Below are 15,167 nucleotides of genomic sequence, written 5' to 3'. Positions count from 1 at the left end.
CAATCACATATTAAACCAGAGAGGTAAAAACGTAACAGTTTCAGGGAGAGAAGTCCTCTTTAGCTTAGCTGTCAATGTAGTAATTATTTCTGAGAAACTTTATACAAAGGAATAAACCTTTGTTCTTTTAGAAATGCATTTTAATGCATTAAGCCTAAATTTCTATTTACCTGCTTTTCCCATTATTCCAAGTTGTTTTAATCCCTTAGTGTCTCTGTTTTTAAATTAAAACTTTATAATGGCCACTAGCTTTAAACTCTTTCCACTTAGCATTTTCTTAGCTCTGGAAATGGATTTAAATTAGTAGAAATCAGCAATGCTCCCAGCCAAGGTAAAAGGTTAGGGCAACGGCCAGTTGTTCTCCGATGTAAGATGAAAGAGTGAGGGTAAAGCTGTGGAGGGGAGACAAGTAAAACAGCAGGAATGATTATTACTGAGAGTTGTACGACCCATAGATTATGTAAGCCACTAATACTACAAAAGCCTGGAGATATTTAGGGCGTTGGGAGGCTGAGTTGTGTTCATGCCGAGGATTCCTTCCTGGGAAACTTCCATCTCCTCAAAAGCCTGGGGGGTTTCTGCCGCCTCCATCTCCCTCCTCTCCCCAAAGGGATTTTAAGCCCCTTCCATGCAGGTGCTATGTAACTAAGTTAAGCTGGCAGCGGTGTCCCCGTGGCAGCAAGGCCCTTGGGCCCTGTCCCCCGGGAGCTCGCCTCCCTTGGTGTTCCCAGCCCCCAGGTTCTGCCCTCTCTGACTCGCTTTTTACTTACCCGGTTCCCGGGGCGCTCACTCACCACTTAAACAGCCTCGTTTTCCTTGCCCTGCCAGGAATATCTGTGTTCACTCACAGGCCATGCTCAGCCCCTCTTCTTTCTTAATGCACAGCCTCTCCCGTCGCCTCTGCCCCTTGCACAGTCAGCCGCCGCAGGCCCTCCCCTCGGCCACCGTGGCTGCGCTGTCGCCGGCTGCCAGGCCTCGGCCCGCGCCCCAGCCGGGCTTCCCGTCGCTCCTGCGGGGAGGCGGCGAGAGTGGGGCTGATGAAAAGCCTGCTGCTCCGTCAGCGCTGCTGAGTCTCACCTGGAGCAGTTTTTTAAATTCCTAGGCCTCAGTTATTAACTCTATCTGCAAAGTGCAGAAAGAATAGTGCTAACTTTATAAAGTAGGTATGATGTTTCAATAGAAATGCTTGGCATAGTTCATATTAAGTGGCTGATAAAAAGAGCACCATTGGCACCCTAGCTGGCTTGGTTCCGTGGTTAGAGTGTCAGCCCTCAGACTGACGGGTCCCAGGTTCGAATCTAGCCAAGGGCATGTACCGTGGTTGCAGGCACGCGCAGGAGGCGACCAGTGTGTCTCTCTCACGTAGATGTTTCTCTCACTCCCTTCCACTCTCTGAAAAACAGTGAAAAAAATATCCTCCGGGGAGGATTGAAAGAAAAAGAGCCATTTTTATTTCTATTGTTTGTATTATTAACATCAATATCTGCCCATACGCCCAAGCTGAGACCTTGAAGTAATTCTACCAAATTCCTCACTGCCCAGATATTGTTTCTTTCTAAATACTTCCTCTCCTACTTTCAAACATCTCTTGCAGCTGTTGTCTTCTCTCCGTCCTATTTTAATGTCATAATTCCATCACTTACTTCCAGAACACTTTTTTAACTGCAAAATCATGTTCTCTGTATCCATGAGTGTTTCACTTCTCAAATAAAAGCTAACCGTAACTCTTCAAAACTGGCGTCTACTGATTACTATAAAGTAAATTCCAAACTACATAGCACGGTATATAGGTCACAATCTGATCCTTTCCTGCCATTAGGCCCATGGCTATGTCCCAGTCCTGTTCACTTAAACCATGCCCTTGTAACCCCTCCATGCCTAACCACCGTCTAAAGCGCCTTGTCTACCTGGCAAAGTCCTGTTCATTCTTTAGGCCCCATTCCAAAGTTACCTCCTCTTTACACAGCTTTCTGACCCTTTTGACCACCCACCCACTCTCACTCAGAAAAGTTACTGCCTGTCTGCCTTTTTCACCCTATTAGAATGATTTTCCCATCATATCATCATTTATTTTTCTATTTATTTTACTCTAAGACCTTGGCCTTCTGAAAGGGCAGAAAGAATGACTCAGTATAATTTAGTAACTAGTAGGCCATTTGATGTTATATTATTATATCAGTAATTAGTCGGTGGTTTGGATTAATTATAACAAATAGACCCAACTTTATATAACCGCTCAAACACAATAGAAGTTTGTTTCTTGCTCACGAAGAATTTTCATGTCAGTAGGGAGGCTCTGCTCCACATATTGATTTAGGGAAATGGACTTACATTGTCCGGGAAATTTAACTCATGGCTATAAAACTAACTGGTCATGGAAAAAGCATCCAACTAACAAAAAGGGAAGAGCATGGAGAACCTTAAGAAAATATCCTTTTGTTAAAATCACAATCACTTCTGCTCACACCTTATCAGCTAGAACTCGCCACGTGACTGCACCTGATGCAAAGGAGGCTGAGAAATGCAATTGTCTGTCGAGAACAATAATTCTGCTGTGTAGGTGCTAGAATTTATTGCCACAGACATATGGTAGGCACAGACACACACAAAAAGAGAGTTAATTGAATGGCAAGCTAGTCCTTCCAATCAGAATTCTCTGTGGAGCTTTCCTTAGAATACAAATGCCTGAGCCACTATCTGAAACCTTCTACACCTAAACATGCCGCTACAGACTTAAGGAATCTGTATTTTGTTATCCTTTCTAGTTGCACAGGTGATTTTGCTGTATACACAGGGTAATGATTCTACAGGTGCTAACTAACTAGTTTATTGAACAGCCATTATAACTTATAGAAATGGAAGCAGTCACTATGGCGCAGGCTAACTCAGAAGGTTTTTAAAAATAGGTTAATTTCCAACTAGAACACATTAGTTGATCTGTCTCATTAAAAACTCAATAAAATAAATGTTAGACAACACTACAGAAACTCTGCACCGTTTTGTACATTTTCTTAAGTGTCTTCCTGTAGCAAACACTACGCATCATCCACTGAAGTACAAACTCTCTAAGAGGACTTATTATTTTATTTTCTTCTCCAAGAGCACCTCCAACAATAATTAGTACTTACTTGGGATCAATAAATATCAAAGGATCAAGTTCTATCACTTGCCCTTTGCTTTGCAATAGGCTGGACTAGGCATAAATTAGTGAAAGACCTGGGAAAGGATTAGAGGCTTTCCTTAACTGATAATAAAGCCCCTCTGGCTACATTATCCATATGCAAATGAGCCTTCCTATTTGTTTCAGCTTTAATCTGTGTTCCTCAATCACTTAAGGGCCACCTAATTAGTTTATAACCTGTAATCAATTTAGCCTTTCATTACCCAATGTGAAAATATTTATTCACAAGTGGTAACGATTAGCAAAGTCATACAGAACACTACACTCGCCTATTCTGAGCTCACTAAGTTCTCTGGCTTTCTGTCAGTGAACAGGAATAAATTTCAAGTTTATACAAGAATGAAAACACAAGAATGCAATTTTAAAAATAATAGCTAATTAAGTGTAAGATAAGTTGATAATGTACAATTCAAGTAATATAGTTTACTATACTGAAAACTACGAATCAGTAACTGGTTTATTTGCAATAGCAAAAGTGAGGCATTCAAGTTTCCAAAATGATTATTTTATTTTTTTATTTCTCAATATATTTGTATTGATTTCAGAGAGAGAGAGAGAGAGAGAAACATCAACGATGAGAGAGAGTCATTGATCGGATATCTCCTGCATGCACCCTACTGGGGATCAACCCTGCAACCCAGGAATGGGCCCTGACTGGGACTGGAACTGCGATATCCTGGATCACAGGTCAATGCTAAACCGTTGAGCCACGTCTGCCCAGCAGCTATGAGGTTATTTTAAAGCCTTCAACAGTATTTCTTGACATGGGAACATTTTACTCAGATCTATACTGCTGTTTGGATTGGTCCCAAACTTACATAAAGATGGGGCAGGTCAGGTCCTTTGTGAAAACATTGTTAAGATATACTTGTTTCATAGAGATGTGAATTGATTTGTCATTGAAACTTGAAGGCTTACATGGCAATGGATTTCTACTTTTTAGTCTAGATGGTATAACACTGTGACTATAGAGACACTCTTTGTAAAAGGCTAGGTGTTAGCAATAATGAAAAGGCTAAAGGAAATAGTAAAAAGATTACCGTAATAGAAGGGAAGAGAATTGCATTTATAGTACATCTATGTACCAGGCTTTAGAATAGCGCTTTGTTTTGTTTTTGAAAAACAGCTGCAGTTATAATAAAATGAGCCAAAAATAGTACCTAGGGAGACTAAATAACACTGTGTTGAAACTTGAGGAAGCAGAAGGGCTTCGATCAGTTTCCTCATTTAAGGATCCAGCCTTCAGCTTTGCAGTTCCAGAAACTTTGGACCAAAGAATTGAGCAAGTTCACAGAAATTGCCCTTGAAAAGCAAGTGCAAATGGTAAATGAATAATAGAATCAAACTATTTTTTCCCCCCATGGCTACAGGTGCAGTAATACAAGGCAATTAAGGGATTAAAAATATTTTCCAGAATATCATATGGGAAGTATGTGTACATTGTTCTTCATATATCATTGGTGCAACTACTTATAAAAACTGTCTCTGTCTACTAAAGCTGATCATAATATACTCAACCAGCCAGAAAGTTCACCTTTAGCTATGTACCCAATAATAATGCATGGATACGATCAACAACAAAATGTGAAGAATTCTCAGAGCAGACTATATGTAAGACTCAAAACCTGTAAGCAATCCGAATGCCTCTCAACACCAGGACTGATAAATAAATTGCAGTATATTCATACAATAAAATATTAAATAGAAATCATCTGAGCAAATTACTATAGAAGACACCATGGATAAATTCATAAACATACAGTGAACAAAAAAGCTGAGACATAAGAGAGTACATATCGTATAATTCCATCCTGTAAGTTTAACCAAAGGCAAAATCCACACATGGTCGTAAAAGCAAGGATAGAATTCCTTTGAGAAAATGAGGGGGCTTCTGGGAAGCTGATAATATTCAACTTCTTGATTGAGATTCTGAATATACATACATACATTGAAACATACAGTGAAATGTTTTCACTTTGTGAAAATTTATTGAGCTACATGCTTATGGTCTGTAGACTCCTCTGTATACATCAATAAGATGCTTTAAAAATGTTAATAACTTGGGAGTATGTGGACATAGGAAGGAAAAGAGAGAAAACAAAATCGACCATGAATTGATTACTATTGATGAGGGTGATGAATACATGGCAGTTCATCACACCATGTTCCCTTCCTTTGCATGTTGTAATATTCATAATTTTAAAAAATTAAATATCTAGAGAAAGCATAGTAATCTTTATGAACTTGTGTTAGGCATTTATCTAAGCTATGTACAATATCAAAAGCACAATTCATTAAAAATGATAAATTAGACTTTATAAAATTAAAAATTTCTGCTCTTTGAAAGATTCTGTTAAGAGAATTAAAGGCAAGACACCACTAGGATAAAATATTTGTTAATCATGTATTTAATATAAGATGCTTATCCAGAACACATAAATTATTCTCAAAATGGAATAATAAGATTGTAGACAACCCAACTTAAGAAATGGGCAAAAGATTTAAACAGATACTTTAGGAAAGATGACATAGAAATGACAAATAAACTCATGAAAAGATGCTCAACACCATTAGACATTAGGGAGATATAATTAAAGCCATGAGATGAGCCCGGCCAGGCATGGCTCAGCAGTTAGCATCCACCTAGCATCCAAGATATCTCCATTCAATTCCAAGCAGCGCACATGCCTGGGTTTTGGGCTCGATCCCCAGCAGGGGGCATGCAGGAGGCAGCCAATCAATGACCATGCTCTCATCATGGATGTTTCCCTCTCTCCCTCTCCCTTCCTCTCTCTGAAATCAATAAAGATACATTTAAAAACAACAACAACAACAAAAAAACCATGAGATGCCACTACATATCTATTGAAATATAAAATTAAAATTATTGAACCTACCAAATGTTGGTGAGGTTGTGGACAACTGGAACTCTCCTATATTGTTGTTGAGAATGTACAAGGTTACCATCGCTTTGGAAAACATTTTTGAAGTATGTTAAAATGTTATATATGTACCTACCTTTTGACTCAGTATTTTCACTTTTAGGCATTTAACGAAAAAAAAAAAAATAAAGCATGTGAACATACAAGGACTTATACATAAATCTTCATAATGGCTTTAAATGTAACAGTCAAAAACTGGAAACACCAAAAATCCATTAAGAGGCAGATGGATGGAAACACTGTGATAAATCTGTAAAATGGAATGCTACTCCACCGTAAAAAAATTAATGAAGTACCTATACATGCAACACAGATAATCGCAAAATAATTATGTTTTTTAAAAACCAGGGAAAATGCATAAATTCTATACGATTCCATTCATGTAAAATTATAGGAAATACAAACTAATTTATAGCAACAGAAAGCAGAGGAGTGTTTAAGGACTGGGGAGAAATGGGAGGGACAGAAGAAAGGGTTTACAAATGGGCATGCGGAAACTTTGAGGGGAGGGGGAGGGATATGTTCATTTTCTTAAATGTTTTTTATTGATTGATTCTAGAGAGAGAGAAAAGAAGAGAGAGAGACAGAAACATTGATTTGCTGTGCCTCTTAGTGAGGCATTTGTTGTTTGACTCCTGTATGTGCGCTGACCCGGGATGGAACCCGCAGCCTTGGTGTTTGGGCATGACACTAACCAACTGAGCTCCCTGCCAGGGCCTGTTCATTTTCTTGATTGTAGTGATGGTTTCACGGGTGCTTACATATGTCCAAACTTACCAAATTGTACAATTATATATGCAGTTTTTAGTATGTCAATTACACTTCAATATAGCTGTTAAAAAAAGAAATAGCTGCCCTGTACATTACTGGTATTTCTAGTGTGAACTTAACATTCATTTCTTTACTTATAATAAAATAAATAAAATAACCTTGAGAAGGCTAAATTCTTCTTATTTCAATAGTTCTAACCCTTCCATGGATGCTTTCCCTCTTGTCAACTTTTTTTCCCTTTAAACAAGGCCTATAACCTGGAGTGTCTACTGTCTACAACTTGATTTGAATTTGAATCTTCCAGCGTGCTTCAGTCACCGTGAAATTATTTTATAGAATTGGTTTTCTCTGACACATCTTACCTATATGTGGAATGTCTACAATTTTGTTCTCACGATGTAACTTTATCTTCATTTTTGAGGAATAGCACATTATGCCCCTATGCACTGTCAAAATATGTACAAACTTCGCAAACTCTGAAGTAGTTGTTATAACAAACTTTTGCTGATGAGAAACTCAGATTAAAAGAGTTAAAGCAACTTGCCTAAGATTACACACGTTAAGCTGTTCAGTTAGGATGCGAACCCATATAAGACTTTTTATCATATTACATCGCTTTCCAACAGATGAAAGCTATGGCACTTCTTAAATGTTTAAAATGTTCTTTTATATCATTTTCTCTCAGAATAGAATTATTTAAATGAGCCAAATCGAAGGACACTCATTTCCTGCTACATAACCTCCTGCAGTGGGAAATTCAGTCACTGGCAAAGGTGTATGCCATAAGAGAAAAGTGAGATTTTCAGATTAGACATATATGCGTTCAAAGCTACATTCAGCCAACAACGCCATGAGTGAGTTTAGGAAAGTTATTTCAACCCCTTAGATTTCTATCTCCACGTTCTCTGACATTGAGAAATAATACCTTGCTGACTCCTGTCAAGTTTCAAGGTAACGTATACACGCTGTGTAGCATGAAAGTGCTCAATAAAGGGCTGCTCAGAAGGACAGGATTGATGAGTAAGGATTCTACTCCAGAGGGCAGTCATTAGATTTTGCTACCACTTTGTAACAGTCATTTGCATTTTTGAGGACACATTTCTGAAAATACATTATGAAAACACTTAAAGGAAAGGAAAAACCTAAGCTCTGTGTGTGATAAATTATATATATATATACTTATTCTTTACAGTAAACCAAAAGTATGTTTTATGAAAATAAATATTTGGAGATTTAGAAGACACAGATGTGAATCACCATACTCCATTTATTCTACACATATAATAAGTTAAAAGATCGGCTGTATGAAGATCATATTTCCAGACCTCTCTACCAGCTATAGCTACTTTGTGTGGCTTTGGGAAATTACAACCAAGTTTCCACCTATTAAAATCTGAGACAAGAACTAGATGTTCTGTAAGTTATATTAAAACTCAAACATTCTCTCCTGACTATATTACTTTTCCTAATTAAATAATATAAAATTAGCACAACTGTGAGTATTAATTTTATCCCACAAATTTAACACTCTGTGGGATGATAAATTAATCTGTGCCAGCCACATTCACAGCCTACTCTTATAGAAATGTAGGGAGCCACACCGGCTGGCTATTTCAGGTTAGTTGTTACAGGATTAATACTGTGCTGGGCAATTTTGAGTTTTGTTCTATATTTGTAGTGCCTAGGCTCAAAATTATCAATTCAGCGAAAAGAAAACAAATCTCTGGGATTAGATGTACTCTATAAAATTTAAACTCTGTAATGATTCTTTTCTGCAGCAATAGTTTCTCTTATGAGAGCATTCTGGTGGCAGGCAAACAAACTTGAATAAAATAAACCCTCCCTGGACCCCACGTCCCCTGTAATCCCGACCCCATTTCGCTCTTCCCTGGTCCTAGCATCGCGCCTCTGTGTTCATTTTCCTTGGCCACTCAGCCATCCATGACACCGTTGGCTGTCCTTTCTTCCCTGTAATTCCTTGTTCCCACACGTCCAGGATGCGTCTTTCCTAGGCCCCCTCCTTTGCTGCCGACACTTCTCAACTCCTGTGCTGGCTTCACTTCTGCAAGACCTCGCGCTGTCCATGGATGTGACCCAGAACCCACTCTTTTCTTCAAATCTTTTCTTCAAACCTTCAAATGAGGTTGATAACCTCATTTACCTCATGGTTTTCAGTACAATGGTATGTCTTTGACCTCCAAACAAACGTAGTGAGACTTAAGGTCTCGCCTGAAACCGCAGACTTATACACCTGGCTGTTTGATACAGTCGTTTGGGTTTCTCACAGAACCGCCCTCACTCTCCTCCAGCCCCACTCTGCGGCAATTCTGATGCACTTAACCTCTCATCATCTTTGCACTTCTCACCCAGGCCATCTTCTTTCATCTAGATTATTGCAAGGCCCTTCTAATCCCTCTGCTTCCACTCTGGCCCCTCTAACCCATTCTCAACAGAGCAACCAGAAGGACTTTTTCAAAGTACAAATCAGATTGTTCCTTGGGTTCAAACCAACCGAGACCTTCTCTTTACACTCAGAATAGTCTACAAACATATAGTAGAGCTCAATATCTGTCCACTGACAACTTCTTCCGACGTCTATTGCCATCTGCCTCTTGCTCGGCACACTCTCACTATACTAACTTCCTTTCTGCTCTTCAAATATATCAATATCATTCCAATCGGAGGGCCTTATCCTGGGATATTTGAGTGGCTGACTTCTCAGAATTCTGGCATCAGTTTAAATGTCACCTCCTCCAAGAGGCCTTTCCTGCCCACTTATCTCTAGCACATCATCATTTTACGTCTTTCCCACACCAAAGCAACTCAGGGAAGCAGGCACTGGGGTCAGTAACTGCTGGCCTGCTAATGTTCGTATATACTATGACTTCTTAGCGAGTTAAGCCTGTGGCTCTACTTTAACTTGAACAGGAAGGACTGAGAAAGATAAGCCAGTACTCCCATTTCTATACAGACTGCACTGATAAGGTCAGTTTTGGAGAGCTCCAGGCTTGGGCCTGACAGCTCCGTTATTTCAGAGGTCATCATATGTGGATTCAACACAAATCCTGGGATTTGGGATTAGGTTATGTTTCCTGGGCCAATAATTAATTCTTCTGTTGTTTTGAAACATCTTAAATTGGCTCTTTAAATTTATATCATCGCAGGCATATATTTAATGACTATGGGTATTATAGGACACTATTTACTTAGGAATATTCTAAAAAATTACCACGGTTAGCCTTAGGTCTTAGAAACTATATGTGATCAACCCTGAGAGTCAATAAGCAGGGACAAACCCCTTCCCTGCTGAGTGACTCATAGCCACACTTTGCAAAGGAAAACACGGGCAGAGACAGGGTAGTGACCTGTATCCTCCAAGTACCTGCTTGGATGGCAGTCATCAGACAGAAGCTGCAGCCCTGAGGGTTCTGGGACATTTGCCTGCTTGTAGGTGCTCCTCCCCGAGCGTGGCTCACTGTTAGGCCACCGTTTCTTTAAGTGTAACGGGGCGTGGACACCCATCTTTTATTTTCACAGGAGAATTCTCTTTTCCTCACTCTTTCTCACCAGCAAAATGAACCTGCTAATGGCAGTTCTTTTACAAGCCTACCCTCATTTATTATCACATGTGATCTCATTTGGTTTCTTTAATTATTCTCCATTTTGCTAATTGTGATTACCCAGAGTACCACAGTTTATCATGTTTCTCTACCTCTTAAAAGACTCATTTACAGTTCTTGTCCTTTCATGGATTCTTATTAGCATTTTTAATTGCAGCTGCTTTAGAGGAACTTCCACGCTTCCCTCGTCTTCTCAAAGCCTAGCAGTATTTATCTTTAATGTCCCTAATCATTTTTCTAATTTATGCTGTTCTGCGTTGCCTTTGTAAGTATATTTCCTTAATCTAGGCCTTTCTACAAAAGAAATTTAAGTCTGTCATTGATTTTCCGTTAAGACAGTAATGGCATGAATGTCACCTTGTAGGAAGTTTAAAGCAGATAACTTGAATGTTTTATTCAGTAACTAATAAAATGCACTGGATTCAATTCAATGAGTTGAATTAAAAATAGGCCCCAAATAAATAAGTAAATAACAACTAAGTTCTGCAAAAGAAACACATTAAAAGAAACACATTTTGCAGAACTCAGCATGCAATGTTGCTATCATTTCTTAACTTTCACCCACATCTATATTTGAGAAACACATATTGTTCATTAACGTGATCTAGAAAGCTACTTTAAATGGTGAGAAAAATCAAAGACGTCCTCCTATATTAAATATGTAGCATCTTTTAGATATAAAAAGGTATGTGGAGGATTACTGGAATATCCAATGTGCCTTAAGAAGTCAGTAGAAGAAGTTTCTTCTAACCAGGAAAATCACTGAAGACTTTGGAGAAGAGGTAACATATGAGTTGGACCTTTAATAAGATTTGGAACAGTTGACATATCCCAGAGGAATGTGATGGCCTGGATAGTAAGAAAACAATCTTAAAGCGAAAACACCAGTTATAAGACTATTACAATAGGCTAAATTAAGCTTAAGCTAAGGTGGCAGGAGGGGAAATGGAAGGAGCTTGATTTAATGCTAAATTTAGGAGATGGAATAAATATATTGGTAAGTAATTAAACAAGAAAAAGTCAAACCAAAGCAAGCCCAAGATTCTACAGCCAAATAATAACAAAAATAAAAACAATAATATCAAACACGAACAAAGTCACTAAATTTTAAGTGTCCCAAACGTATTGATTTGTTTCATTCTCAGAACATTCTCATGTAGCTAAGGAACAAGCTTGCCATTAATAAAAATCAGAAAATGTGATGGGGGAATAGATCTGGAGTGAAATATAATGAGCTCTGTTTTCATGTTGTGGTTTTAGATATAGTTTTCATCCAAATAGGGTAAGCAGTGCTGCGGTGAGTAATCTGTCGTATCTTAGAAATCCAACACAATGCAGGCTTACTTTTCATGCTAATCAACTGTCCCACGCAGTTTGTCCGGGGGCCCTGCCTCCGCCACCCCGGGCCGCCGGAGGCCTGCCCTCTGCTAGCATCGGAGACCCGGCGCCGACTAAGTTTCCACAGAAGCAGAAAATAGGAATGGAGTAGGAACGTGCTGTTTACTGCTTCAGCCCAGACACAGCTGACATCATTTCCACGCGCAGTTCTTTGAACAGAACTAACCGCATGGTTGAACACAATCGCGAGGGAAGCTGGGAACGCAGGCAACACGCGAGCTGCTTGGTCAGCATCGCCCGCGACGTGGCGAGCCGCAGACACCATCTGTTCCTTTAAACACATAGCGGTACAACAAAACGGGTCCCGAGCAAAGTGTAGGGCCCAAACTAATTTTTCCAACTACGCTAACTTATTTATAGGTCTCAGGACTCACCATTTTCTGTCTTTCACCATGTGATTCCATTTGCTGAAAATTCCTTCTCTTCCCTGTCTTCATAGTTAGCCCCTCTTCAGCCTTCAAAATACAATTCGATATATTCAGAAACAGTGCTGTGGTCATTGGTTATCCACAGCAAAGGGAAAACGCTCATCTCAAATAAAAATAGATCCTTGGTAAAAACAAGAGTAAACATCAATTCAAAAAGACATGAAACACTCAAAGAAAACATAAGTTAATATTTTTAGTATAGGTATAGAAAAAAACACAAAAAAATTAATTGACCTAACTACATTTATTTCCAGGTGAAAATATATTAAAATATAATTATGAACAAGGAAAAAAATTTCAAAAAAAGTAAATATTACAAAAATTTCATAACCCTAAAATAAAAATGACAAAGAACAAGCCAACTCATTAAATAAATATAAATAACCACCAAAAAAAAAAAACAAACTTTTAAAAAATTACTAACTTTAAAGAAGTTTTTAAATGTTTATTGCAATGTTTACTTTTACATCTCTAAAATTAGCACTCAGAATTCTGGAGAATGTTTCTCAAAAGTATCTACTAAGCTCTTTAATTCATTCCACAAATATTTACACACCTACTCTGCCCGTAACACTGTTGTACACGCATCAATTAAAATAATAATAAAGAAAAAGAGTGTGACTGTAGAAGCGGAACCTGGATAAGGTATTTGAGTGAAAATAATTTATTTAGAAGTGGATGATTTATTTAGAAGTATATGGAAGGTATGGTAGGGGGCAATTGAATTAGAGATAGGCTGCCAATCAAAGATGAATTGTTATGTCAGTTATCATGATGGGAGATTGTCACTTAGTCTTGTGCAGAAATTCTGGGAGAGAGTGCAAAAGACAGCCTTGAGAATTATCCACAAGAGGAATGAGGGAGCTGGCATATTTATAGACTAACATAAGTTGGTTGAGAGCTGTTTTGGGGGCATCAATTTCTCCACACATTCAATCAGCCACATGCAGAACAGCCTTCTACAGACCCAGAGGGAAGCCACAAAGCCCAGAGATGCAGACACTGGCACTTGGACATGAGCAGGAATAAAGGGCCTGCTAAGTATAGCTAGGACACTGATAGACTATGCTAAGAAAGACAATAAAGAATAAACATTATGTATAAGTAAGTGACAATTATATTAAAAGTTTACAGATTTTATTGGTATGAAGAAAAGTAGAGTAAGGTAAGAAAAATTAGTATCTCCAGGCAGAGGAAAGGCCTGTTTCTGGTATTGAATAGGGTGATCAAGGTAGATCCCATTGGAGCGATGAGACAAGACTTGAAGGAGAGAAATCAACCAAACAGGTATCTTTGTAGAATTATTACAGGCAGAAAGAACATTTGATCAAAGGAACTATTGGATTTTGCCTGAAAGTTTGAAGAACAGCAATGAGGCTAAAGTAACTGGAATACTGGCAACAGTGGAGGACAGGTAATGAGCTGGCTGGGGAGGGATAGTATGTGAACACGCAGTACCTACGAGGACTTGGAAGGCCTTTTACTGTAAAGGAAACAGGGATCCACGGCAAGGGTTTGAATAGAGGGAGACACAAAATGTTTTCTCTTAAAAAATGATTGCTCAGCACTTTCTTTTCTGATCATGAGAAAGTAACTGGTGTCAGACTTACCCTACTGCAATAAACAAATAAAACACTAGACAAAATAGATGAGGTAACTGTTTTCATACATGAGAGAACAGGCAGCTCAAGACCATGAACCTTGAAAAAAAAGGACATTTATAAGCTCACATAAAAACACTTAGGAATGAGTTTAATGAATGTCAAGTACAACCTCTACACTAAAATCTATAAAACACTGTTAAGATAAATTAAAAGAGACCTAAATATGTGAAAATATATACCATGCTCGTGGATTATGAGACTCGATGTTGTTGAGGAATCAGTTTTCCCAAATTAATCTATACATTTCAACATAGTCCCAATCAAATTTGGGGAAAAATTCAGAAGCAAATTTAAAGTTTATATATAAATGCAAAGATATAGCACAAACAAAACTGCTTTAAAAATTGTTCCCAACTTTATTGACATAATTGACATATAACATTGTGTAAGTTTAAGGCGTATAACATTGTGATTTGATATATCTATATAGTGTAAAAGTGATTATCATAATAACATTAGTTAACACATCCATTACCTCGCACAGTTACAATTTGGTGTGTGCTAAGAACTTTTAATACCTACTTGTAGTGAAAATACAATAGAGTATTGCTAACCAGAATCATTATGCTGTTCATTATATACGTAGCACTTATTCATGCTTTAAGTGGAAACACTTTTTAAAATAAAATATATATATATTTGGAGGGCTTTCATATCCTGATTTGAAGAATTTCTCGAAAGGTATAGCAATCGCTCAGTGAAGTACTGGTGTAAGGAGAGAGAAATGATTCAATAGACCCAAATAGTTCATAAATAGAACTTCTAGAAACTTGGTTTTCATAAGAGATGCAACACAATTCAGTGGGGAAAAGGAAACCAACAAATGATACTAGAACAACTGGATAAACATATAAAATAAGATAAACTGCAAAAGCTACCTCACCCTATATACAAAAGTTAATTTTGTATACACTGACCGCAGACCTAACCATAAAAGCTAAAAATATAAACTTTGGGGGGAACCCACATGAGAATATCTTCATAACCATTGGAACAGACAAAGATTTCCTTGAGAGGCTATTAAAAGGTATAACCATAAAAATATATGTATAAATTTGGCTTCATCAAAATTAAACACTCAAATTTCTGTTTAAATATAAAGTGGCGCTACTTTGGAAAACTACTTCATCGCCTACCTTACACCCTAATAATTTCACTCTTAG

The sequence above is a fragment of the Miniopterus natalensis genome, chromosome 1, assembly GCF_054644295.1.
Source record: "Miniopterus natalensis isolate mMinNat1 chromosome 1, mMinNat1.hap1, whole genome shotgun sequence".
Classification (NCBI taxonomy): Eukaryota; Metazoa; Chordata; class Mammalia; order Chiroptera; family Miniopteridae; genus Miniopterus; species Miniopterus natalensis.
This window is presented reverse-complemented; position numbering follows the sequence as displayed.